General features: G+C 47.5%; 1 protein-coding gene across 1 annotated transcript in view; it reads left to right on the forward strand.

Moving 5' to 3' along the window:
* Positions 1-25,861, forward strand: part of NUP133 (nucleoporin 133) — a 456,783-nt gene that overhangs the window by 162,927 nt on the left and 267,995 nt on the right. The window lies entirely within an intron of this gene.

A 25,861-nucleotide genomic window follows, 5' to 3' on the forward strand; every position in this document is an offset into this window, starting at 1 on the left:
GCAGCAGTCAATGTAGAGACGGAGACAGAGCTGTCTCCGTCTCAAAATAATTAAAAATCGGCACATCAGGGGATGGTTTCCAGGTACTCAGAAACCACCCTGCATGCACCACTGGGCTCTAGGAGCTGGCAGAACCTGCAGATATTCCAGGATGGTGAGCCAAACCAGAGTTTTCCCTGTACTGCACTGAACTTTTACTAGTGACTGCATGGTAGGGGATTACTGCGATAAATAAAGCCAACGTTGTCCGCGTCACCTGGCAAACCACACAGATAATTAAGAGCTTCAAGACTGCAGCATTCTGCACTCTGTCATTAAAGATTTCATCTCTTCAGTCAGGAACAGAGCTGACCTCTCTGTCACTCATTGACTATCTCAATCCCCCCATCTGCCAACTCTCCCAAAAGACAGTCTGGGATAAAGAAAGTTCAAACATTGAGACAGTCTGTTCCGTTTAAGTAAAGCATAGAAAGCAACTTTTTTCATTGAGCGTTTACAGACAGCTTACCCAGTAGACTAATTAATTGTTGTCTGAATACTTTAACCCTTACAAGGATTCTAACAATTTGTACAGAGAAAGAGAGACTGAGACAGGCTAACCAGAGCTACTTATTCAGAAAACATTCTAGCCAAACACTTGTCTGGCGGAAACAGAAGTCCAATTAGTAACAATGCTATTCTCTTATTGCAAGTGATACTTCATAGTACCCCAACTAAAGAGTACTCCGCAAGACTGTATTTTTGGACACATCTGGGATTAACAATAGTATTAGTTGGTTTAGAGTTCCTATAGTTACATTTTATCAAATGTTGCAGTGATATTACTGTATGCAATAAGATTTACTGCATATAGGAGTGTGATTGTATCTGTGTTTAAGGGTAACATAACCTGATAATTACCAATATTTATAGTCTGGGACATGCACTAAAACATGTTAACATGAAGTGAAACCGTTCAGACATTATTCAGTGTGTAATCATATTACTTCTCTCTCGGTGAAAAATCAAAGGGACCTGTGTACTAAAACGTGGAGTCCAAGGTACCGTCATAATAACCTAACGTATCCTTACATCCAGACTCCGTCCGATACTTACCAGGGTATCACATGTTAGAGTAGTTGTATATACGATTGACCTGTTCGAAAAGATGGTTCGCTGACTCTGTCTGGTCAAGGTGCTGGGTATATATGTCAGTCTCAGAGCAGGCGCCAGCATACAAGGTTCTGACTTTTTGTTCATGCGCAGTTCTCTCTTTTTCTTTCTTTCTTTTCTTTCTTTCTTCCTTCATCTCCGCAACCAGGCTGATTAAAAGTATCTTGAAGAACTGCTTTAAATGAGTCCCATGACATTCAGGTCCCACCCAACTCCGTTTTCAGCAAAATTGCCCTCCCAGCAGTCAATTAAATTTAAATCCTGCCCATCAGCCAAAAGGGGTTGAGTTTCCAAAATGTAAATGGGAGTGTGATTGGTATTGTGGGCACTGGATAGCACCAAGGAGGCCTACTGGAGGGAGGTGAGAATAAGCTTAATGTGTGACAGGGAGGGGGTGTATAAGTAAATGGTGGAACAAGTCAATTATTGGCAAGTACCATATGTACAATAAGTTCAGCAAAGGAATCTGCCTATTAGAATCAACTGGATCTGTCTAATGCCGTCTATACAATGTACAGTGCATGACAGCTTGTGATAAGGCAATAAGTCTCTTCTTTTTTTCTCTTACGTCCTAGTGGATACTGGGGAATTCTAAATTACCATGGGGTATAGATCGGGTCCACTGGAGCCTGGCACTTTAAGAAACTAATAGTGTGTGCTGGCTCCTCCCTTCTATGCTCCTCCTAGCAGACTCCGTTTAGAAAATGTGCCCAAGGAGCCGGGTGCATTCTGTTGCTCTCCAGAGAGTTTTCTTCAGACCTTTATTTTAGTTTATTATTTTCAGGCACACTGGTTGGTAACCAGTCTGCCTTCTTCATGGGACTTGAGGGAACTGAACCAACTTCCTTAGAGTTAATGGTCCGTCATCCCAGCTGACAGGACACTGAACTCCACGCCGGCAGCATGCTGCTAACCCTTAACAGATGTCGAAGGCAGGGTCCATGACGCGGTGCGGTGAGTGTTACACCGGGGACCCGGTTAGCGGGTCCCCAGTGCATGATGGTGGCATGAGGGACAGTGTCCACCTGGCTCTGGGCTGCAGTGCACACTGACTACCCAGACTGGCAACAAGTAACCGGGGGCTCTGTGCTCTCGTTTTTACACTGATTATAGACAGCCAGTATAAAGAAATGAAGGGACCGCGCACCATTATGGGGGAGGGGCTTCCTGGAGAGCGGGACCAGAAGGCAAACGGCGCCATTTCCTGCTACTGCTGCTTCACAGGCTAGTGGACATTGGGGATAATTCAGAGTTGATCGCAGCAGCAAATTTGTTGGCAGTTGGGCAAAATAACATTTGGGGGCAGATATAACATTTGCAGAGTAACAGATTTGGGTGGATTATTTGGTTTCTGTGCAGTGTAAATACTGGCTGGATTAATTTTTACACTGCAATTTAGATTTCAGATTGAACACACGCCACCCAAATCTAACTCTCTCTGCACACGTTATAGCTGCCCCCCCCCCCCCCCCCCCACCTGCAGTGCACATGGTTTTGCCCAACTGCTAACAAAGTTGCTGCTGTGATCAACTCTGAATTACCCCCAATGTCCACTAGCCTGTGAAGCAGCAACAGCAGGAAATGGCGCCGTTTGCCTTCTGGTCCTGCTCTCCAGGAAGCCCCTCCCCCATAATGATCAACTCAATTACCCCCACTGCTCCTCCAGGACCCACTGAATCACCATTGTAAACTGGGTTATAGTGAGGGGGGAGTGCTAGTTCAGTGGTTTTATGGCTGTGAGGAAAATTACATTAAGAGGTCACCCAGCGGGGCGCTGCTCAATCTATGGTGAATTGTGCTGGTTCCCATATCTCTCTCTGTGTCACTTTTTTCAGGGTGGTCTGGGTTACTGTGCTTATCTCACTAATATTACTGTGTTTTTCATACTAATCTGTGTACAAGCATGTCTGCAAATAAGTCTGTATGTACTTTATGCATTGCGAGGTTTACACCTTCCTCACACTGTTCACTGATGTGTACCCAATGCTCAATTCCTTCACAGGGTAGTGCGGTGCAGGCGCCAGAGTGGATGGAATCATTTAAAACTTTGATTTCCAATATTATTCTAGAGCTAGCTACGACTGAGCAAGAAAGGCAAGCCCTGAAACAAATTATGGACACGTTTATGGTGGCACAGTGGCACAGAGTATTTCAGAAGACAGCATAAATCCTGGATGGGTAGACCAATTTACAACAAATTGGGTACACATATGACTTACACTAGGGGAAAAAAACAATTCTTGTCCACACGATAGGGTTCCCTTTCTTGAACAACCATGGGATATTTTACCATCTAGTATAAAAACAATACCACCCATTTTGTTTTATTTTTGTTTCCCTTTCATATGTAAAATTTGGAAGTCTACGGAACAGCCTAAGAAAAATTAGCGTTTGACACAGAAGAATATATGTGATGTATACTCATGTTCTATTCTATTTTTGATCATTTCTTCCATTGTTAGTTTTCTCCAGCCGACAGTAGCGCCTTTGATCTTTTCTCACTGTATTCTATTAGCATTTGTGTGTTGGATCTGGATTTTGGGCAGATCATTAGAGGAGTAAGATTGGGCTGATACTTTAGTGCACCAGAATTACACATACTGTTTACTAATATACAGGTGGAACCCACATAGCAAAGACCATAGCAGTACTGCAACCTGTGGTTAAACTTTAGTTAAGATGAAACAAGTATAATACAGTACAAAATCCATGATACCTAAACCCACACTGCATTATACAGAGACATTTTACTGCACCAAAAACCTGCAGAGAAGCTGGTGCCAGAGAAAAAGTAAGAGAGGAGCAATATACGTTGATCAGCAAAGCATTTCCCATTATAAGATACTGACCTTCACTCATGCACCATTTTCTGAAAGGCAGGTAGATAAACGAAGGCGCAGCCAGCAAGAACCGTTGAAGTAAAGTAGGAATAATGTGTAAAAATGGTGTCTGCTCGACTCCAAACTATTCAGCACCCAGAAATCTAGGTAACAGGACCCGCTTAGGCGTGTCATGGCAGGTCTGTCTAATACCCATTAAGGATAGTAATTGGGCCAGTCGGAGCTCCCACTCAAATAGTCCATTTTTGACACATCATTCACGATATCATCTAGTGCAGGGGTGGGGAACCTCCGGCCTGCGGGCCGTATAAGGCCTGTGAAGCCGTTCGCTCCGGCCCACCCGCTACTCCCAGTGAGACACGCCGCCGCTCAATCCGGCGGCAGCGTGTCTCAGCTGTCAGTGTCGGGATAGGGAGGAGAGCGCGGCGGCGTGTAGAACTTGAAACCAGCCGCCGGTTCGTGAGCCAATCAGAGCTCGCGGACCGGCAGCCAATCAGGAGCTGCGGCTGCCGGTCCGCGAGCTCTGATTGGCTCTCGAACCGGCGGCTGGTTTCAAGTCCTACACACCGCCGCCCAACATAGCCGCGCTCTCCTCCGTGTCCCGCCGAAAGGAGCGGTAAGTAGCACGGAAGGGGGGGGGGGGGCACTGTGGGGGGCATTTGTATACCTGGCACTGTGGGGGGCATTTGTATACCTGGCACTGTGGGGGGCATTTGTATACCTGGTACTGTGGGGGACAACTGTATACCTGGCACTGTGGGGGGCATCTGTATACCTGGCACTGTGGGGGGCATCTGTATACCTGGCACTGTGGGGGCATCTGTATACCTGGCACTGTGGGGGCATCTGTATACCTGGCACTGTGAGGGGCATCTGTATACCTGGCACTGTGAGGGACATTTGTATACTTGGCACTGTGGGGGCATTTGTATACCTGGCACTGTGGGGACATCTGTATACCTGGCACTGTGGGGACATCTGTATACCTGGCACTGTGAGGGGCATCTGTATACCTGGCACTGTGAGGGGCATCTGTATACCTGGCACTGTGAGGGGCATCTGTATACCTGGCACTGTGAGGGGCATCTGTATACCTGGCACTGTGAGGGGCATCTGTATACCTGGCACTGTGGGGGGCATTTGTATACTTGGCACTGTGGGGGCATTTGTATACCTGGCACTGTGAGGGGCATTTATATACCTGGCACTGTGGGGGCAATTGTGGATCTGGCACTGCACTATTGGGGGCATATGTGTATCACGTCCCATTTTAACTGGCCACACCCATTGTTTGGGCGCGCGCCTCCGGCGCGCACACACAGTACCTCTATGGGGCAGGCCTGCTGGGGGGCAGGGTAATTTTTTAAGTTGAGAATTTTTGTATGGCCCCCGAAGGATTTTATAAATATCCAAATGGCCCACGGTAGAAAAAAGGTTCCCCACCCCTGATCTAGTGTGTATGCCAGGCTCAACAAATTTTTATAAAATCTAGGAGCCACCTTAAAAGTGGAGGAGCCAAAACATCATCTGCTACCAAAATATGAAAACTTGTTCTATCAATGCCCAAACACAATGTATGTATACATACCAAAAGCTATGAAGTTATCTCGGTAAAAATAAACATGAATAAAGGACAAAGATGCTGGGAAAGATAACTAAACTATAAGGGGTACATATTGGCGTACTCCACACTGGAATACTTAGTATTGTATCATACCCTCTTGGTTAATTACCCCTGAGGTGCAAGAAGTTATACCTGAGCTCTGTTCCAGGCCTCTCTGTACCGCACAGGGTTAAAGCTGGAAACCTAACCAATTATTTGGACCCATACTGCGATCCAACCTGCTCTGTGACTCCGGGCTGCTGGCTGGCACATACAGAGCAAGCGCAGCTACAATTTAAATAAAAAGAAAGTAATGAACTAGCGCTATGTTTCTCTGATACGTTGGTCTCTTCTCAAATCTGGACAATCTCTGGCTCTCTCTATAACAGAACTTACATTGGAACGCTACCTCGAGTTCACGTAGCAGTTTCTTTACACACAACAAACAAGGCTTTTCTTCATTTAAAATTAGAATGAAACTTGCATTATTAGAATTATAATTTCTGCTGCGGGGTACATTGGGCTCCACAAGGAAAGACATAGGGGTGTAGAGTAGGATCTTGATCTGAGGCACCAACAGGCTGAAAAGCTTTGACTGTTCCCAGAATTCATAGCGCCGCTTCCTCTATAACCCCGCCTCCCTGCACAGGAGCTCAGTTTTGTAGTTGGTGCCGCAGATAGCAGGCACATAACAGAGGGGCTGCTCTGGGCAGCCCTAAGAAGAGCTTTTTGAGAAGAAAAGTGAAGACTTCAAGGGCTGCAGCAGTGTGTACATGTCTAGTGACATTCACTGCTGCAGCTCCATCTCTCCCCAGCGGCACTGTACACTCCCGAGCCCTGGTTGCCAGGTAACTACAGCAGGAGGCTCCGGTTTTCTTCTAAAGTCAGGCACACACGACAGGGGCTCTCCGGGGTCGCGTGGCCGCGCTTCGGGAGGTGTTGAGTGGGTCCCGCTCGCGGGACCTGTACTTTATCGCGATCCGGCGCGGTCAGTGGGAGGCAGGCCGCGCGCGCTGGTGGTGGACACTGTGGCAGTACAGGCGATCCCACTAGATCACTAGGGCATGGGTGCAGGTCAGGTTTTCCCTTAAAACCGTTTTACTAGTAGCCTACAGTACCCGGTGGTTTTGCCAGCATGGGGATAAGGCTTAGACCTGGAGCCCCTCCCCCAGCCCCAGGGCGCCATTTCCAGCAAATGTTCCCGCCCTGGAGCTGCATATCTGTCTCTCTCTCACTCCCTGTCAGTGTTTGGGCGCCATTTCTCTCAGCTACACTGTTCCTGGGACTGCTTGGGCAAATCCTCCTGTGTAAAGCCGCCTGGTTGTCAGCGCTGTGACTTTACATGACACTTAAGTATTCTACATGTCAATTAGACAGTGTTAGTTAAGAGAGAGTTCTCTGGTACAAGTACCCTGTGATATACATCCAGTTCTTACTGTGCAGTGTTATATCTATTGACTACATAGCTATATAAGCTGGTCCAGTGCAGTATTATTGTTAGTAATAACCTCTGCATTGTTTACATGTGACTATATGTGTGTGCATTAGCTTGCTGAGTGGTTTCCATTTCGTGTCTCTCACTCAACTTGCTATCCCTATATTCTATAACCTGAGTGGGCTTGGTGCGTCAGGTTTTATAATTATATAGGATTTTCACAAGATATACTCTAATACGTATTTTTCTCTGTGATTTTAGTCACCATATCTCTCCTGTATCTCTGCTTGTGCTGACTACACTGCACAGGGGTTTGGGTAAGAGGTATTGTGCTGCTGCCAATTACTGTGTTACCTGATATTGCAAGTTATATCATGTCTGCTTCTGAAGGTAACGGTTCTGGGGCTGGACACACTGCCGGTGTTGCTGAAGCCACAGACCCCTATGAGGAGACTATAGCAGCTGTGGGCTCTGGTTCTGGGGGCTCCATAATGACCCACCGTGGGCTACTTTCTCCACGCTTCTACATACGCTAGTTACTAAACTAACACACCCTATGGGACCTCCTATGCCGGTGCAACCGTATGTGGTCCCCGCAGCTAACCCGCCTTGGGCAGACAATTTATCTGCTCAATTGAAGAAGTTGAACCAGTCCTTGACTACTAAAAAGTCTGACTCGCGCTCGCCTAAGACCAAGGGGTCATCTAAGCGAACTCTTATCTCCTCACAATCCACTGCTGTCACTGACACCTCGTCTGATGAAGATGGCGCTTACACTGACCCCACAGATTCTGACACAGATACTACTGATGGGGAGGGTAGTTCACATGTGGATGTACCTGATCTTTTGGAGGCTATTAAGTTAATTTTACAGATTACGGATGATCCCCAGCCATCCACCCCTCCTAAGAACCAGATAGGTTCAAGCGTCAGAAGGTGGTTAAACAAGTTTTACCTCACTCTGACCACCTAGTGGACATACGTCAGGAACCCTGGGGAAACCCGGGAAAGAAGTTTGTGCCTCAAAAGAAGATGCTGGCTCGCTATCCCCTCGCGCCAGAGCTGTCTAAAAATTGGGAAACGCCTCCTCCGGTAGACTCACATGTGGCTAGGATGGTGGTTTCCTCAGCTCTACCTGTCACTACCGTTGCGTCTCTAAAAGAGCCTACGGATAAACGTGTGGAGGGTTGTCTAAAAGGCGATTTACACCCTCACGGGTGCTGCACAAAGGCCCACTATTGCAGCAACATGGGCTGCAGAGGCTATTGAAGCATGGGCCTTAGAGTTAGACGCTGAAATCTCTTCTGACCATGCTAGACAATGCTTGTCATATATTGTCACAGCTTCTCACTATATTAAAGAGGCAGCTTCTGATGCCGGTATCCTAGCAGCCAAGGCCTCTACTACATCAGTCCTGGCTCGCCGGATATTGTGGCTGAGATCCTGGTCTGTGGATCTGGACTCTAGAAAAACCCTGGAGGTACTCCCTTTCAAGGGAGATATTCTGTTTGGGGAGGACTTAAATAAGATATTGGCTGACCTGGCTACTGCCAAAACTGCCTGTCTGCCAAGTACCGCTCCTTCTGTGTCGAAGGCTAAAGGTACTTCCTTTTGCCCCTTTCGTCCTTCGGGTAAAGCAAAAAGTCAGGCGTACAACAAGCAGGCCCGCACTTCCAAACCTGGTAAGCCGAAGCCCAAAAGAGCCTGGGCTGCGCGTAAGCCAGCTTCCAAGACCGATAAGCATGCAGCATGACCGGGCGGGCCTCCCCCTGGGGGAACCCAGGGTGGGGGGCCGGCTTCTAGGGTATACCCAGGAATAATTGAAGACCACTTCAGATGCCTGGGTACAGGAAGTCGTCACTTGAGGTTATGCCATAGCCTTCAAAAACCAACCCCCTCATCGATTTTGCCGGACAGACGTCCCGTTGGACCAGACAAAGGCAAACACTCTACATTCGGTGGTACAGACCCTCCTGGATACAGGAGTCGTAGTACTGGTCCCTCTTGCTCAGAGGGGCCGGGGGTACTATTCTCCGCTGTTTCTGGTCCCGAAACCAAGTGGGTCCTCCCGGCCCATTCTCAACCTCAAGGCATTGAACAGGTTTGTGAAAGTTTCCAAGTTCCGTATGGGAACCCTTCGCTCTATAGTTCTGGCCTTGGAACCTGGTGACTACATGGTCTCCCTGGACATACAGGATGCTTACCTGCATATTCCTATAGCAGTGTCACATCAGCAATACCTGAGGTTTGCGATTGGCAACCTCCATTACCAGTTTCGGGCGTTACCTTTTGTTTTAACTACGGCTCCGCGAGTCTTCACCAAAGTTATGGCGGTGATGACGGTGGTACTCCGCCGTCAAGGGTTCAGGATACTGCCGTATCTGGACGACTTGTTAATCCTGGCAAATTCCCCAGAACTTCTCCTACGTCATCTGGATATGACTGTCCAGTTTCTACAAGCCCACGGGTGGCTCATCAACTGGAAGAAATCCTCCCTGGTCCCTGCTCAGAGCATGGTGCACCTGGGAGCGCTATTGGACACTCACAACCAGCGGAGTTCTTGTCTCAGGAGAAAGTCCTGAAGCTTCAGGAAGGATTCATTGCTTCCTTTCTCGTCCGCAAGTGTCGATACATTCGGCGATGCAGGTGCTGGGCCTCATGGTATCAGCATTCGACATGGTGGAGTATGCTCAATTTCATTCTCACCCCCTCCAGAGGCTGATTCTAGCCAAGTGGGACGGCCTGCCTCACCGGATCAGGTCTCACATGATCTCATTGACTCCGGAGGTCCGTCTGTCGCTACACTTGTGGCTCCAGGACCAACAATTGTGCAGAGGCCGTCCCTTCTGGATATCCGACTGGGTCCTGTTGACGACAGATGCCAGTCTCGGAGGTTGGGGAGCGGTGCTGAAGAAACACTCTCTCTTCAGGGTCGGTGGACCAAGGTGGAATCTCTCCTCTCGATCAACATTCTGGAATTGCGGGCGGTCTTCAATGCCTTGAACCTGGCCCAGCATTTAATTCAGAACCGGCCTGTTCAAGTACAGTTGGACAACGCCACCACAGTGGCTTACATAAATCATCAAGGCGGCACTCAAAGCCGTTTGGCAATGAAGGAAGTCTCACGGATTCTACATTGGGCCGAACGCCATCTACCGGCCATATCGGCAATATTCATTCCGGGAGTCCTGAATTGGGAAGCGGACTTTCTCAGTCGTCAGGACGTACATGCCGGAGAGTGGGGCCTCCATCCAGAAGTGTTTCAACTCCTAGTGAAAGAGGGGCCTTCCAGACGTAGATCTGATGGCGTCTCGACACAATCACAAGGTTCCGGTCTTCGGAGCAAGGACAAGGGATCCTCAAGCAGCATTCGTGGATGCGCTGGCAGTGCCGTGGAGGTTTCGGCTGCCGTACGTGTTCCCTCCGGTGTCACTCCTGCCCAGGGTAATTCGGAAGTTCAAGCAAGAAAGAGGAATTCTGCTTCTCATAGCTCTAGCGTGGCCCAGACGGCACTGGTTCTCAGACCTGCAAGGCCTATCGTCCGAGCGTCCAATTCTACTTCCACAACGCCCAGACCTCCTCGTTCAGGGCCCCTGTGTCTACCAGGACCTAGCCCGGCTGTCTTTGACGGCGTGGCTCTTGAAGCTTCCGTCTTGAGGGCTAAAGGGTTTTCTGAGGCGGTCATTCAAACTATGTTGCTGGCCCGGAAACCGGCTTCTGCTCGGATTTAGTATAGGGTCTGGTATTCTTACATTGTTTGGTGCGCATCTAACCATTATGACGCTTCCAAGTTTAGTATAACCAATTTGTTGGCCTTACTTCAGCAGGGCCTGGACTTAGGCCTGCGTCTGGCCTCCCTCAAGGTTCAAATTTCTGCCTTGTCGGTGTGGTTTCAGAGAAAGATTGCGACCTTACCTAATGTGCATACCTTCACTCAGGGTGTGTTGCGTATCCAACCTCCCTATGTCCCGCCTGTGGCTCCTTGGGACTTGTCGGTGGTTTTGGAGGCATTACAAGAGTTTCCGTTTGAACATCTTGGTTCAGCTGATCTTAAGTGGCTTTCCCTTAAGGTGGTGGTTCTGCTGGCTATTGCTTCAGCTAGAAGAGTGTCTGATTTGGGTGCCTTGTCTTGTAGTTCCCCATGTCTGATATTTCACCGTGACTGGGCGGTTCTTAGGACTCGTCCCGGTTATTTGCCTAAGGTGGTTTCTTCGTTCCACCTTAACCAGGAGATTGTGGTTCCGGCACTTGTTGCTTCTGATCGGTCTCCCAAAGAGCGGTCTTTGGATGTGGTACGGGCTCTCCGTATCTATGTGAAGAGAACTGCTTCTATTAGGAAATCTGATTCTCTCTTTGTGCTGTTTGGATTTCACAAACGGGGCTGGCCTGCTCACAAGCCAACTTTGGCCAGATGGATTAAAATGGTGATTGCACATGCTTATGTGAGGGCTGGTCTATCAGCTCCTGCTCACATTACGGCCCATTCTACTCTGTCTGTTGGACCTTCTTGGGCGGCCCGCCGTGGTGCGACCCTTGAACAATTGTGCAAGGCGGCTACGTGGTCCTCAGTGAACACGTTCATAAGTTTCTATGCCTTCGATACTGCCGCTTCCCAGGATGCTTCCTTTGGACGCCGGGTTCTTGTGCACGCTACAGTGCGTCCCCTCCCATAAGGAACTGCTTTAGGACATCCCCTATGTCTTTCCTTGTGGAGCCCAGTGTACCCCGCAGCAGAAAATGAGTTTTATGGTAAGAACTTACCTTTGTTAAAACTCTTTCTGCGAGGTACACTGGGCTCCACAAGGCGCCCACCCTGACGCACTTGCTTCTTTGGGTTGGTATGGCATTAGCCGCTGACACTTCTCCTGTCGTGAGAGTGTGGTGTATGTGGCTACTAACTGTTGTCTCTTTTCCTGCTACTGCATTGGGCTGGTTAACTAAAAACTGAGCTCCTGTGCAGGATGGCGGGGTTATAGAGGAGGCGGCGCTATGCATTCTGGGAACAGTCAAAGCTTTTCAGCCTGTTGTTGCCTCGGATCAAGATCCTACTCTACACCCCTATGTCTTTCCTTGTGGAGCCCTGTGTACCTCGCAGAAAGAGTTTTAACAAAGGTAAGTTCTTACCATAAAACTCGTTTTCTTTCTCGTGTTCATATAAAGGTATCTTTCATCTGTGTAGAATATGACCTTCACTCCAAACAAGGCTTGCATCCCAATAGAGGTTAAAAAAGGGTTTATTTAAAATACACAGTCAATTTAAAAAATACCAGTTTGGTATACAGTATCACTTGCTTGTGGGGAAACGCACAGTTCTCGGATAGTGCAGGTGGTGCAAATGTCCTGTGCTGCAGTCACTGGATGCGATGTTACACTTGCTTCTGCCGATGTTTGTGGATGTTACCGGTTTCCTCCTGCATCAAGTGGTCTCTCCAGCAGCTTCAACGCGTTTCAAGGAGCACCCTCCTCTTTGTCAAGAAGTACTGCTGTGTTCTCTTCCCTGACTATTTATTCATTGCTTCAAACATCACATGGTCATTCCTGACCAATGACAGCATGGCAATGTTGCCAGTTATTCATTTTTAAAGTAAAACATCCATATATGTATGTAATTATGAGATTACATATGGCAATAAATATATACAGTTACTCAAAACAGGGAACTTGTAAAAAAGACAATACATTTATACAATTAGCAAAATGGGGACATTATAAACAAAGACATGTATAAAATCAGCCTCTAAAATCAGCAGACAGCTATTGCGATCCTGCATGTTCATTATTGCACACATAATAGAGACATTGCTCATAAAGGAAAGAAAAAGAAAAAATACCAATTAGTATTTTGCAAACAAAATTCTCATAAAAACCATTTTAGCTCAAATTCAACATTCAGTCCTATTGGTGTTAATGTTCTCGTATAATATATAGTTTTAATTTCTTCTTTTGTTAAGACCCCTTCTATATTTTTCTTTCTCCAATTATTTTTTGCTATTTTGATGCCACAAAAACTTTTCAGTTCTTTGACATTGCAACAGTGTTTCTCTTTGAAGTATAGTGAAACACTGTTTATCATAGCCTTTTTTCATATTCCTTATGTGCTCGGCTATTCTCTCCTTCAGCTGTCTTCCCGTTCTTCCTATATACTGAGTGCCACACTTGTAATAGTAGAAATGTGGTTTACCTACTAGAGTGCAAGTAATAAAATCCCTAATTAGGGTATGCTTTTTGTGTTACATTTGATTTGTATTCAGTGATTTTATTTGTGGTCTTACAATTCGTGCACATCGTGCAGTCACAACAGCTGTAAAATCCTTTTGAAGTGACCCTCGTTGTTCTTTTTGTTACTGGAAGAGCACTCTGTACTAACATTGATTTTAAATTCTCAGCTCTTCTATATATTATCTTTGGTTTAGTTGTTATATATATATATATTTCTCTGACGTCCTAGTGGATGCTGGGGACTCCGTCAGGACCATGGGGAATAGCGGCTCCGCAGGAGACAGGGCACAAAATTTAAAAGTTTGACCACTAGGTGGTGTGTACTGGCTCCTCCCCCTATGACCCTCCTCCAAGCCTCAGTTAGGTTAGTTAGGTTTTTGTGCCCGTCCGAGCAGGGTGCAATCTAGGTGGCTCTCAAAGAGCTGCTTAGAGTAAAAGTTTTGATAGTTTTATTATTTTCAGTGAGTCCTGCTGGCAACAGGCTCACTGCAACGAGGGACCTAGGGGAGAAGAAGTGAACTCACCTGCGTGCAGGATGGATTTGCTTCTTAGGCTACTGGACACTAGCTCCAGAGGGACGATCACAGGTACAGCCTGGATGGGTCACCGAAGCCGCGCCGCCGACCCCCTTGCAGATGCCGAAGTAAGAAGAGGTCCAGAAACGGCGGCTGAAGGCTTTTCAGTCTTCATGAGGTAGCGCACAGCACTGCAGCTGTGCGCCATTGCGCTCAGGCACACTTCACACCGGCGGTCACTGAGGGTGCAGGGCGCTGGGGGGGGCGCCCTGGGCAGCAATGTTAATACCTTTCTGGCTAAAAAGAATACATCACATATAGTCCATGAGGCTATATGGATGTATTTCACCCCTGCCAGGTCTCAGAAAAACCGGAAGAAGAGCCCGCCGGAATAGGGGGCGGGGCCTATCTCCTCAGCACACAGTGCCATTTTCCTACACAGCTCCGCTGCTAGGAAGGCTCCCAGGCTCTCCCCTGCACTGCACTACAGAAACAGGGTAAAAAACAGAGAGGGGGGGGCATTTTTTGGCGATATTATATATATTTAAGCAGCTATTAGGAAACAACACTTATTATAAGGTTGTTCCTATATAATTATAGCGCTTTGGTGTGTGCTGGCAAACTCTCCCTCTGTCTCCCCAAAGGGCTAGTGGGGTCCTGTCTTCTATCAGAGCATTCCCTGTGTGTCTGCTGTGTGTCGGTACGTGTGTGTCGACATGTATGAGGACGATGTTGGTGTGGAGGCGGAGCAATTGCCGGTAATGGTGATGTCACCCCCTAGGGAGTCGACACCGGAATGGATGGCTTTGTTTATGGAATTACGTGATAATGTCAGCACGCTGCAAAAGTCGGTTGACGACATGAGACGACCGGCAAACCAGTTAGTACCTGTACAGGCGTCTCAAACACCGTCAGGGGCTGTAAAACGCCCTTTGCCTCAGTCGGTCGACACAGACCCAGACACGGACACCGAATCTAGTGTCGACGGTGAAGAAACGAACGTATTTTCCAGTAGGGCCACACGTTATATGATCACGGCAATGAAGGAGGCTTTGCATATCTCTGATACTGCAAGTACCACAAAAAGGGGTATTATGTGGGGTCTGAAAAAACTACCTGTAGTTTTTCCTGAATCAGAGGAATTGAATGACGTGTGTGATGAAGCGTGGGTTACCCCTGATAAAAAACTGCTAATTTCAAAGAAGTTATTGGCGTTATACCCTTTCCCGCCAGAGGTTAGGGCGCGCTGGGAAACACCCCCTAGGGTGGACAAGGCGCTCACACGTTTATCCAATCAAGTGGCGTTACCGTCTCCTGATACGGCCGCCCTCAAGGATCCAGCTGATAGGAGGCTGGAAAATACTCAAAAAAGTATATACACACGTACTGGTGTTATACTGCGACCAGCAATCGCCTCAGCCTGGATGTGCAGTGCTGGGGTGGCTTGGTCGGATTCCCTGACTGAAAATATTGATACCCTGGATAGGGACAGTATTTTATTGACTATAGAGCAATTAAAGGATGCATTCCTTTATATGCGAGATGCACAGAGGGATATCTGCACTCTGGCATCAAGAGTAAGTGCGATGTCCATATCTGCCAGAAGAAGTCTATGGACACGACAGTGGTCAGGCGATGCGGATTCCAAACGGCATATGGAAGTATTGCCGTATAAAGGGGAGGAATTATTTGGGGTCGGTCTATCGGATTTGGTAGCCACGGCAACAGCCGGGAAGTCCACCTTTTTACCTCAAGTCCCCTCCCAGCAGAAAAAGACGCAGTCTTTTCAGCCGCAGTCCTTTCGTTCCTATAAGAACAAGCGAGCAAAAGGACATTCATATTTGCCCCGAGGCAAAGGAAAGGGTAAGAGACTGCAGCAAGCAGCCCCTTCCCAGGAGCAGAAGTCCTCCCCGGCTTCTGCAAAGGCCTCAGCATGACGCTGGGACCTTACAAGCGGACTCAGGGGCGGTGGGGGGTCGCCTCAAGAATTTCAGCGCACAGTGGGCTCACTCGCAGGTGGACCCCTGATCCTGCAGGTAGTATCTCAGGGTTACAGGTTGGAATTCGAGAAGTCTCCCCCTCGCCGGTTCCTAAAATCTGCTTTGCCAACGTCTCCCTCAGACAGGGCGACGGTATTGGAAGCCATTCACAAGCTGTATTCTCAGCAGGTGATAATCAAGGTACCCCTTCTACAACAGGGAAAGGGGTATTACTCCACGCTATTTGTGGTACCGAAGCCGGACGGCTCGGTAAGACCTATTCTAAATCTGAAATCTCTGAACCTGTACATACAAAAATTCAAGTTCAAGATGGAGTCACTCAGAGCAGTGATAGCGAATCTGGAAGAAGGGGATTTTATGGTGTCCTTGGACATCAAGGATGCTTACCTTCATGTCCCAATTTGCCCTTCACACCAAGGGTACCTCAGGTTCGTGGTACAAAACTGTCATTATCAGTTTCAGACGCTGCCGTTTGGATTGTCCACGGCACCCAGGGTCTTTACCAAGGTAATGGCCGAAATGATGATCCTTCTTCGAAGAGAAGGCGTATTAATTATCCCTTACTTGGACGATCTCCTGATAAGGGCAAGATCCAGAGAACAGCTGGAGGTCGGAGTAGCACTAACTCAAGTAGTGCTCCAACAGCACGGGTGGATTCTGAATTTTCCAAAATCCCAACTGATCCCGACGACACGTCTGCTGTTCCTAGGGATGATTCTGGACACTGTTCAGAAAAAGGTATTTCTTCCGGAGGAGAAAGCCAGGGAGTTATCCGAACTAGTCAGGAACCTCCTAAAACCAGGGACAGTGTCTGTGCATCAATGCACAAGAGTCCTGGGAAAAATGGTGGCTTCTTACGAAGCGATTCCATTCGGCAGATTCCATGCACGAATTTTTCAGTGGGATCTGCTAGACAAATGGTCCGGATCGCATCTGCAGATGCATCAGCGGATAAAATTGTCGACAAGGACAAGGGTCTCTCTGCTATGGTGGTTGCAGAGTGCTCATCTGTTAGAGGGCCGCAGATTCGGCATACAGAACTGGGTCCTAGTGACCACGGATGCCAGCCTGAGAGGCTGGGGAGCGGTCACACAAGGAAGAAACTTCCAGGGCGTGTGGTCAAGCCTGGAAACGTCTCTTCACATAAATATACTGGAACTAAGAGCAATCTACAATGCTCTAAGCCTGGCAAAACCTCTTCTTCAGGGTCAGCCGGTGTTGATCCAGTCGGACAACATCACGGCAGTCGCCCACGTAAACAGACAGGGCGGCACAAGAAGCAGGAGGGCAATGGCAGAAGCTGCAAGGATTCTTCGCTGGGCGGAAAATCATGTGATAGCACTGTCAGCAGTGTTCATCCCGGGAGTGGACAACTGGGAAGCAGACTTTCTCAGCAGACACGATCTTCACCCGGGAGAGTGGGGACTTCATCCAGAAGTCTTCCACATGATTGTAGTCCATTGGGAAAGACCAATGGTGGACATGATGGCGTCCCGCCTCAACAAAAAACTGGACAGGTATTGCGCCAGGTCAAGAGACCCTCAGGCAATAGCTGTGGACGCTCTGGTAACACCATGGGTGTACCAGTCAGTGTATGTGTTCCCTCCTCTGCCTCTCATACCCAAGGTACTGAGAATTATACGGCAAAGGGGAGTAAGAACGATACTAGTGGCTCCGGACTGGCCAAGAAGGACTTGGTACCCGGAACTTCAGGAGATGCTCACGGAAGATCCGTGGCCTCTACCTCTAAGAAGGGTGGAAAGGTATATATAACAAGTATATATATAGGCGCTGTTATGAGTATGTTTTTCCTAGCAGCTGAATAAATAGGGGTAGTCAAACCCTTTGGATAACAAGAGAAAAGATGTAAATACAGCGCTTTTTGACACAATATGTATTTAAAATAAAAATAAGTATTTAATAATAACTTGTTTTTTTATATAAAACAGTAAAATATAATAAAATTAAGGCAGTTATGTTTACACCTGTAACACAATATGTCACAAAGAACCTGGTGGACTAGAATTTGTAAATACTGACACTAACTGGTATATTTTGCACACATCAGCATATTTTATGACCAACAAATAAACAGTCAAGTATATGGACCAAATAAATAATAGTTCATCCGAGTGGATGTTGTTACCACATCTGTGTTCCGTTTAAAGAGGTTCCCATATAGTGCAAAGTCCGTATGGCAACGGCGACAATTGTTTGGGTCCTGGTTCACAGTTCACTCGGAACTCCGTGTTCCATTGAATGGACTCTCCTGTGGAAATGGTTGGCAAAAGGCAATGCCTGTAAGGGTCCTGGTTCACGGAGATGAAAAGGTGCAGGGTCCTGACTGTAAGAGGTGGCTTGATGAAAGTGCAGGTCAGCAAGTGTCCACACAGGTCTTGGCCTAACGCGTTTCGTTGCTCCAGGCAACTTTTTCAAAGGTGATGTGACATTGAAAGTGGTCACCCTTTTATAGGGGAAATGATGTAATCATTGCAAACAGCTGAGATTTAATTGTTATTCTAAACATGTTAATAATATGATACCAGAACAAATCTAGTGTAAATACTCATAATAGAGAGTCTATACATATACATAATTAGTAAAAACGAAACTGGAGACGAGAGAACTGGTTATTTTTATTCATTTAATTCTTATTATATTTCTGGTCATGTGATCTCTAATTGAGTTTTCTCCAATAGGGATTTGTTAATCAGTCATGTGGAAGTCACATGACTAGTCTAATGAGGAAGTCGTGTTAAGGTTTATTAATGGTTTGAGATTGGAACGCATGCTGTTCCGGTCACGTGATCGACTTCCACATGACTGATTAACAAATCCCTATTGGAGAAAACTCAATTAGAGATCACATGACCAGAAATATAATAAGAATTAAATGAATAAAAATAACCAGTTCTCTCGTCTCCAGTTTCGTTTTTACTAATTATGTATATGTATAGACTCTCTATTATGAGTATTTACACTAGATTTGTTCTGGTATCATATTATTAACATGTTTAGAATAACAATTAAATCTCAGCTGTTTGCAATGATTACATCATTTCCCCTATAAAAGGGTGACCACTTTCAATGTCACATCACCTTTGAAAAAGTTGCCTGGAGCAACGAAACGCGTTAGACCAAGACCTGTGTGGACACTTGCTGACCTGCACTTTCATCAAGCCACCTCTTACAGTCAGGACCCTGCACCTTTTCATCTCCGTGAACCAGGACCCTTACAGGCATTGCCTTTTGCCAACCATTTCCACAGGAGAGTCCATTCAATGGAACACGGAGTTCCGAGTGAACTGTGAACCAGGACCCAAACAATTGTCGCCGTTGCCATACGGACTTTGCACTATATGGGAACCTCTTTAAACGGAACACAGATGTGGTAACAACATCCACTCGGATGAACTATTATTTATTTGGTCCATATACTTGACTGTTTATTTGTTGGTCATAAAATATGCTGATGTGTGCAAAATATACCAGTTAGTGTCAGTATTTACAAATTCTAGTCCACCAGGTTCTTTGTGACATATTGTGTTACAGGTGTAAACATAACTGCCTTAATTTTATTATATTTTACTGTTTTATATAAAAAAACAAGTTATTATTAAATACTTATTTTTATTTTAAATACATATTGTGTCAAAAAGCGCTGTATTTACATCTTACCTCTAAGAAGGGATCTGCTTCAGCAGGGACCGTGTCTATTCCAAGACTTACCGCGGCTGCGTTTGACGGCATGGCGGTTGAACGCCGGATCCTAAGGGAAAAAGGCATTCCGGAAGAGGTCATCCCTACCCTGGTCAAAGCCAGGAAGGAGGTGACTGCACAACATTATCACCGCACGATTCCTACATTTCCTGCAAACAGGATTATCTATGGGCCTCAAATTAGGGTCCATTAAGGTTCAAATTTCGGCCCTGTCGATTTTCTTCCAGAAAGAATTGGCTTCAGTTCCTGAAGTCCAGACTTTTGTAAAAGGAGTACTACATATACAGCCCCCGGTTGTGCCCCCAGTGGCACCGTGGGATCTCAATGTAGTTTTGGATTTTCTCAAATCCCATTGGTTTGAGCCACTCAAATCGGTAGATTTGAAATATCTTACATGGAAAGTAACCATGCTACTGGCCCTGGCTTCAGCCAGGAGAGTGTCGGAATTGGCGGCTTTATCGTATAAAAGCCCATATCTGATTTTCCATTCGGACAGGGCAGAATTGAGGACGCGTCCTCATTTTCTGCCTAAGGTGGTATCAGCGTTTCACCTGAACCAGCCTATTGTGGTGCCTGCGGCTACTAGCGATTTGGAGGATTCCAAGTTGCTGGACGTTGTCAGAGCATTGAAAATATATATTTCAAGGACGGCTGGAGTCAGAAAATCTGACTCGCTGTTTATACTGTATGCACCCAACAAGCTGGGTGCTCCTGCTTCTAAGCAGACGATTGCTCGTTGGATTTGTAGCACAATTCAACTGGCACATTCTGTGGCAGGCCTGCCACAGCCTAAATCTGTCAATGCCCACTCCACAAGGAAGGTGGGCTCATCTTGGGCGGCTGCCCGAGGGGTCTCGGCATTACAACTCTGCCGAGCAGCTACGTGGTCAGGGGAGAACACGTTTGTAAAATTCTACAAATTTGATACCCTGGCTAAGGAGGACCTGGAGTTCTCTCATTCGGTGCTGCAGAGTCATCCGCACTCTCCCGCCCGTTTGGGAGCTTTGGTATAATCCCCATGGTCCTGACGGAGTCCCCAGCATCCACTAGGACGTCAGAGAAAATAAGAATTTACTCACCGGTAATTCTATTTCTCGTAGTCCGTAGTGGATGCTGGGCGCCCATCCCAAGTGCGGATTGTCTGCAATACTTGTACATAGTTATTGTTAAAAAAAAAATCGGGTTGTTTATTGTTGTGAGCCATCTTTTCAGAGGCTCCTACGTTATCATACTGTTAACTGGGTTCAGATCACAAGTTGTACGGTGTGATTGGTGTGGCTGGTATGAGTCTTACCCGGGATTCAAAATCCTTCCTTATTGTGTACGCTCGTCCGGGCACAGTATCCTAACTGAGGCTTGGAGGAGGGTCATAGGGGGAGGAGCCAGTACACACCACCTAGTGGTCAAACTTTTAAATTTTGTGCCCTGTCTCCTGCGGAGCCGCTATTCCCCATGGTCCTGACGGAGTCCCCAGCATCCACTACGGACTACGAGAAATAGAATTACCGGTGAGTAAATTCTTATTATATATATATTTTTTTTTAATTCTTTATTTGTACGTGGTTAAACATGATAGAGAAACATTACATGGACATATGGGACAGGTGGTCATAAGATCCAACGTCCAGCAGAAACCACAATTTTAAAATAAACAGCGAGATTAATCAAAAAAAGAACAATAGCAATCAAGTATGAGATTCGGAGAGGGAAGGGAAGAAGGGGAAGGGGGACAGGGGGGTGGGAAACCACGGTATAATCCAATCACAGTACATATCCTGGAAATAGTGAGATCAGGAGAGAGAGGGAGGTCAAGGGAGAGACGAGAGAAGATAAGGAAGAGAGAAGGAAGAGGAGAGAGGGAGAGAAAAGAGAAGAAGAGGGAGGCATGGAGGAGGAGCAGTAGGTAATGCCCATGGGTCTGCGGAAAGAACTAGGAGCAAGAGAGGGGGACGGCGATCTACGTTCAGCAGCGAGCCAGGGGGCCCAGACCTGCTCAAATATGTGACCCCGGTCGTGGAGATAATATGTAATCTTCTCCATTGACGCAATATGCCAAATTTTGGTTTTAAGAGACGGGAGAGAGGGCGGAGAGGGGTTCTTCCAGTGAAGAGCTATCAGCGACTTCGCCGCCGTTAGAATGTGTGGCCAGTTTTTGGGAGAATTTATTAAGCATCGGGGGAGGGTAACACAGCAAAAAGATCCAGGGATCTTTCAGCACGGGGGAATCCAAAAGCGAGTTAAGGAGGGAGTGGACTAGATTCCAAAAGGAAGCGATGGACGGGCAGGTCCACCATATGTGTAGCATAGTGCCTCTAGATCTGCAGTTCCTCCAGCAACTAGGGGAGGAAGACGGAAAGAGTTTGTGAAGTCTGTCACCCGTGTAGTACCAACGGTAGTAAATTTTGTAGGCCGTCTCCTTAAAAGCAGTAGCAATAGAGCATTTAGCAATCCCCAGTCTCATGTCCTCCCAATCTCCGCTCTCTGGGGGAGGTCCAAGATCACGTTCCCATGCGAGCTCGTGGGGCCGGGAGGAGGGAAGGGAAGAATCTAGTAAAAGGGAGTAAAGTTGGGAGATTAAGCCTTTGGAGAGGTGAGAGTTAATGCATAAACTTTCAAAGGGGGTGAGGACACGAAGCAAAGCGGAGGAGGGCAGAGAACCTAGGAAGTGGCGGATTTGTAGAAATTGGAAGGGATTAAGTGGGTACGAAGGGGTCTTCTGTTGGAGGTCAGGTAGGGACAGCCATTGACCCCGATCGGCAAAATTAGTCAGAAATTTGAAGCCCAGCGTTATCCATGTAGGGAATCTCGTAATCGAAAATCCAGGAGGAAACATAGGGTTCTGCCAGATAGGGGTCAAGGGCAAGGGGATAGTGGTAAGACCCATCTTCAGGGAGAGGGAGTCCCAAATTTTAAGGTTAAATTTAATAGTGGGGAGGAGGTTGGAGGTCGGGAGGTAGTGGGCAGACCCCATAAAGGGGTCAGGTCCGAGAGGCTAACGAGGGCTGCCTCAATATCCAACCAGGATACAGACCCCGGAGGAGCATAAGAGGTGACAATATGGGATAGGTGGGAGGCTAGATAGTAGAGTTTGATATCAGGAAGACCCCTACCGCCAGCGGAGGTTGGCCGTTTCAGGGTATTGGCGGTGATGCGGGGGGGGGTCTGTGGTTCCAGATAAAACGCACGAGGGCTTGTTGGATAGTGCGAAGAAAGGAGGCCGGGACTGCCACCGGGAGGGTCTGGAAAAGGTAAAGCCATTTGGGGACTATGGTCATTTTAACCGCTATGAACCTGCCCAGCCACGAAATGAAAAGACTGTTCCAGGATGTCAGGTCAGCGAGTGTGTTGGTGAGGAGGGGTGGAAAGTTTTCCCGGAAGAGAGAGTCATAGCTGGAGGTCAAATAAATCCCCAAATATTTAATCTTTGTGGGCTGCCATTTAAAATTAAAGTTGGCGCGAAGGGACTCAGCCTCTCGGTGAGGGACATGAAGCAGCATAGCCTCGGATTTGGAATAGTTGATCTTGTACCCTGATATAAGGCTGTAAGAATGCAGGACTGAAAATAAATTTGGGAGTGGGATAAGGGGCTGGGTCAGAGAAAGTAGAATGTAGTCAGCGAAGAGGGAGATTTTAGAATCGATACGGCCTACTTGTATACCGTGTATATCTGGATGAGCTCTAATTTGAGAAGCGAGGGGCTCAATAATGAGGGCAAATATTAGCGGTGAGAGGGGGCATCCCTGACGTGTACCATTTGAAATGCTAACCGGAGCAGACGGGACGCCATTGATTAAGACTGTGGCAGAGGGGGCGGAGTATAGTGCCAGGACACCAGTGAGAAAGCCACCAGACAAGCCATAGGCCTCCAGGGCGGCTCTCAGAAAACTCCATGAGATCCGGTCAAATGCCTTTTCAGCATCTAAGGAGAGCATGATAGTGGGGGATCCCCTGGAGTTCGAGATGTGTATAAGATCAATTGCACGTATGGTGTTATCCCTCGCTTGACGGCCCGGGATAAACCCCACCTGGTCGTAATGGACAAGGGAAGGGAGATACGGGTTAAGGCGGTTGGCTAGGATTTTAGCAAAGATTTGGTCAAGTCCAAGAGAGATATAGGGCGGTAGCTAGCCCAGTTAAGGGTGTCCTTGCCTTCCTTAGGGATCACCACAATTCTAGCCTCCAACATCTCAGGGGGAAAGGGGTTGCCATGGACAATCCTATTAAACAGGGACTGAAGGTGGGGGGAGAGAAGATCGTAAAAAAATTTGTAGTAAAGAGCTGTGAACCCATCCGGGCCCGTGGATTTACCAATTTTTTGCATGAGTATAGTCTCGGCAATTTCTTCCACCGAGATCTCACTGTTAAGATGGCCATGGCGTCCTGAGGCAATCTAGGCAAGTTAGAAGCTGAAAGAAAGTGAGAGACTAGATTAGAGTGGGGCAGAGGGGAAGAACTAGGTGAGGGGGGTGGAAGGTTGTACAGGTCAGCGTAATAGGATTGGAAGGCAACCCTGATGGCGGTGGGGTCATGAACAAGCTGATTGAGAGAGTTTCTGATAGAGATAATATTAGTTTTGGCTCTCGTGGAACGGAGTCGTGCCGCCAGGATCTTGTCCGCCTTGTCTCCTTTCTCGTAAAAAGACTGGCAAAGCCACTTAAGATGTTTGGCCACCCGTCTGGAGAGAAGGAGATCAAGTTCTGCCTTAACAGTACGGAGTTCAGACAAGACAGCCTGGTCGGAGGACGCCTTATGCTGGGTCTCAAGTGTGTGGAGTTTAATAGAGAGTTTGTTAAACTGTGTGAGGGATTGCTTTTTGGTTTTTGAGGCCAGGCTGATAATGTGCCCACGAAGAACTGCCTTGTGTGCCAGCCAGAGAGTGAACCTAGAAATATCAGGGGTATCGTTCAGAGTGAAATAGTCGGAAATCTTGTCCCGAAGATGGGAACGTATCTCCGGGTTGTGAAGGAGGGAGTCATTATGACGCCATGTCATGGGACGGGGGCGTGAGATCAGACCCGAGACGTCGCAAGAGATAGGGGCATGACCAGACCAGATCAATGGGTGAATATGGGCAGCATGGAGATTCAAGGCGAGATCGTGGCTGAGCAGGACCATATCAATGCGGGAGTAGGAATTATGAGGAGCAGAATAAAAGGTATAGTCACGAGCAGAGGGGTCTTTTAACCTCCAGGAGTCATAGAGAAACTGGGATCGCATGAGACGGTGGAGGGATCTAGAGCGGAGGGAATCCGACGGGGAAGCAGTGGGGAGAGAGGGAGAGCGGTCTATCTGTGGATTTAAAACAGAGTTGAAGTCCCCAGCAAGTATGAGGTCGCCTTGCCGGACTCGAGTAAGGAGAGTATCTAGCTTTGCAAAGAATCGTTCCTCTCGTTGGTTAGGGGCATAGACGTTGGCTAGGGTGCAGAGTTTGTTATTAAGTTTCCCCACTAAACCAAGAAACCGGCCATCCTTGTCGGCATGGGAATCTAGAAGCCCAAAGGTGAGGTGGAGGGCAAATAAGATCGCGACCCCCCGTTTCTTGGCCGAATGGTCACAGGTATGGAAATAATCAGGGTATGGTTTACATTGCAGCGTAGGGTGGGAGTTATGTAGGAAGTGAGTCTCCTGGAGAAAGACCAGATCGCCTTTATGGAGTTTAAGGGAGGCAAAGAGCTTACCTCTCTTTTGAGGGCTATTCAAGCCCTTCACATTAAAGGAGAGTACCCGGAGACCCATGGGCAAGCAATAAAGAGTTAGGCAGAATAGAAGGAGCGGAGAACACTGAAAGTAGAGGAAGGAAGAAGAGAGATAGAGAAGAAGGATACAAAGCGAGAGACAACGTGGTCAGAAAGGAGGGAGGAAGGAAAGGAAACCGGGGGGGAAGGGAGGGTAATTGGTCATCCGGCAATAGGGGCCAGGACCGGTAGTGCTGACAGGGGAAAGGGATACTAGGTGTCGGAAGGGCACCTAGGTCAGCAAGAGGGCTCAAAGCCCTAAGGGGGCGCGGCATGGGGTCCAGATAATGGATCACAAACCACATAGCGAGAGGTAGGAGGCAAACCTCCCCTGGGGGGACCTGAGGGAAAAAGCTGGAAAGAAAGCAGGGACAAAGAACAGATGGAGCGCCAGCTCCAGAAAGGAAGGGAGGGGCAGGGGGTAGAGGAAAAAACAGATTATCAGTTTTCAGCATATTAACATGTCAACATTGTAACATTTTAACAAGAGGTAACAACGAAACAGTCGAGAATCAACTAAGGGGTCGGGAAATCAGGATGCGGGAGATCTAAAGTGAAACAGCTCCCCGGGTAGGGGAGTGCGACCAGGAAAGGTCGACACAATTATATAGAGAAGGCATTAAATTAGAGAGCTAGAAGTCC

Source organism: Pseudophryne corroboree, chromosome 4 (assembly GCF_028390025.1).
Source record: "Pseudophryne corroboree isolate aPseCor3 chromosome 4, aPseCor3.hap2, whole genome shotgun sequence".
NCBI classification, from domain to species: Eukaryota; Metazoa; Chordata; class Amphibia; order Anura; family Myobatrachidae; genus Pseudophryne; species Pseudophryne corroboree.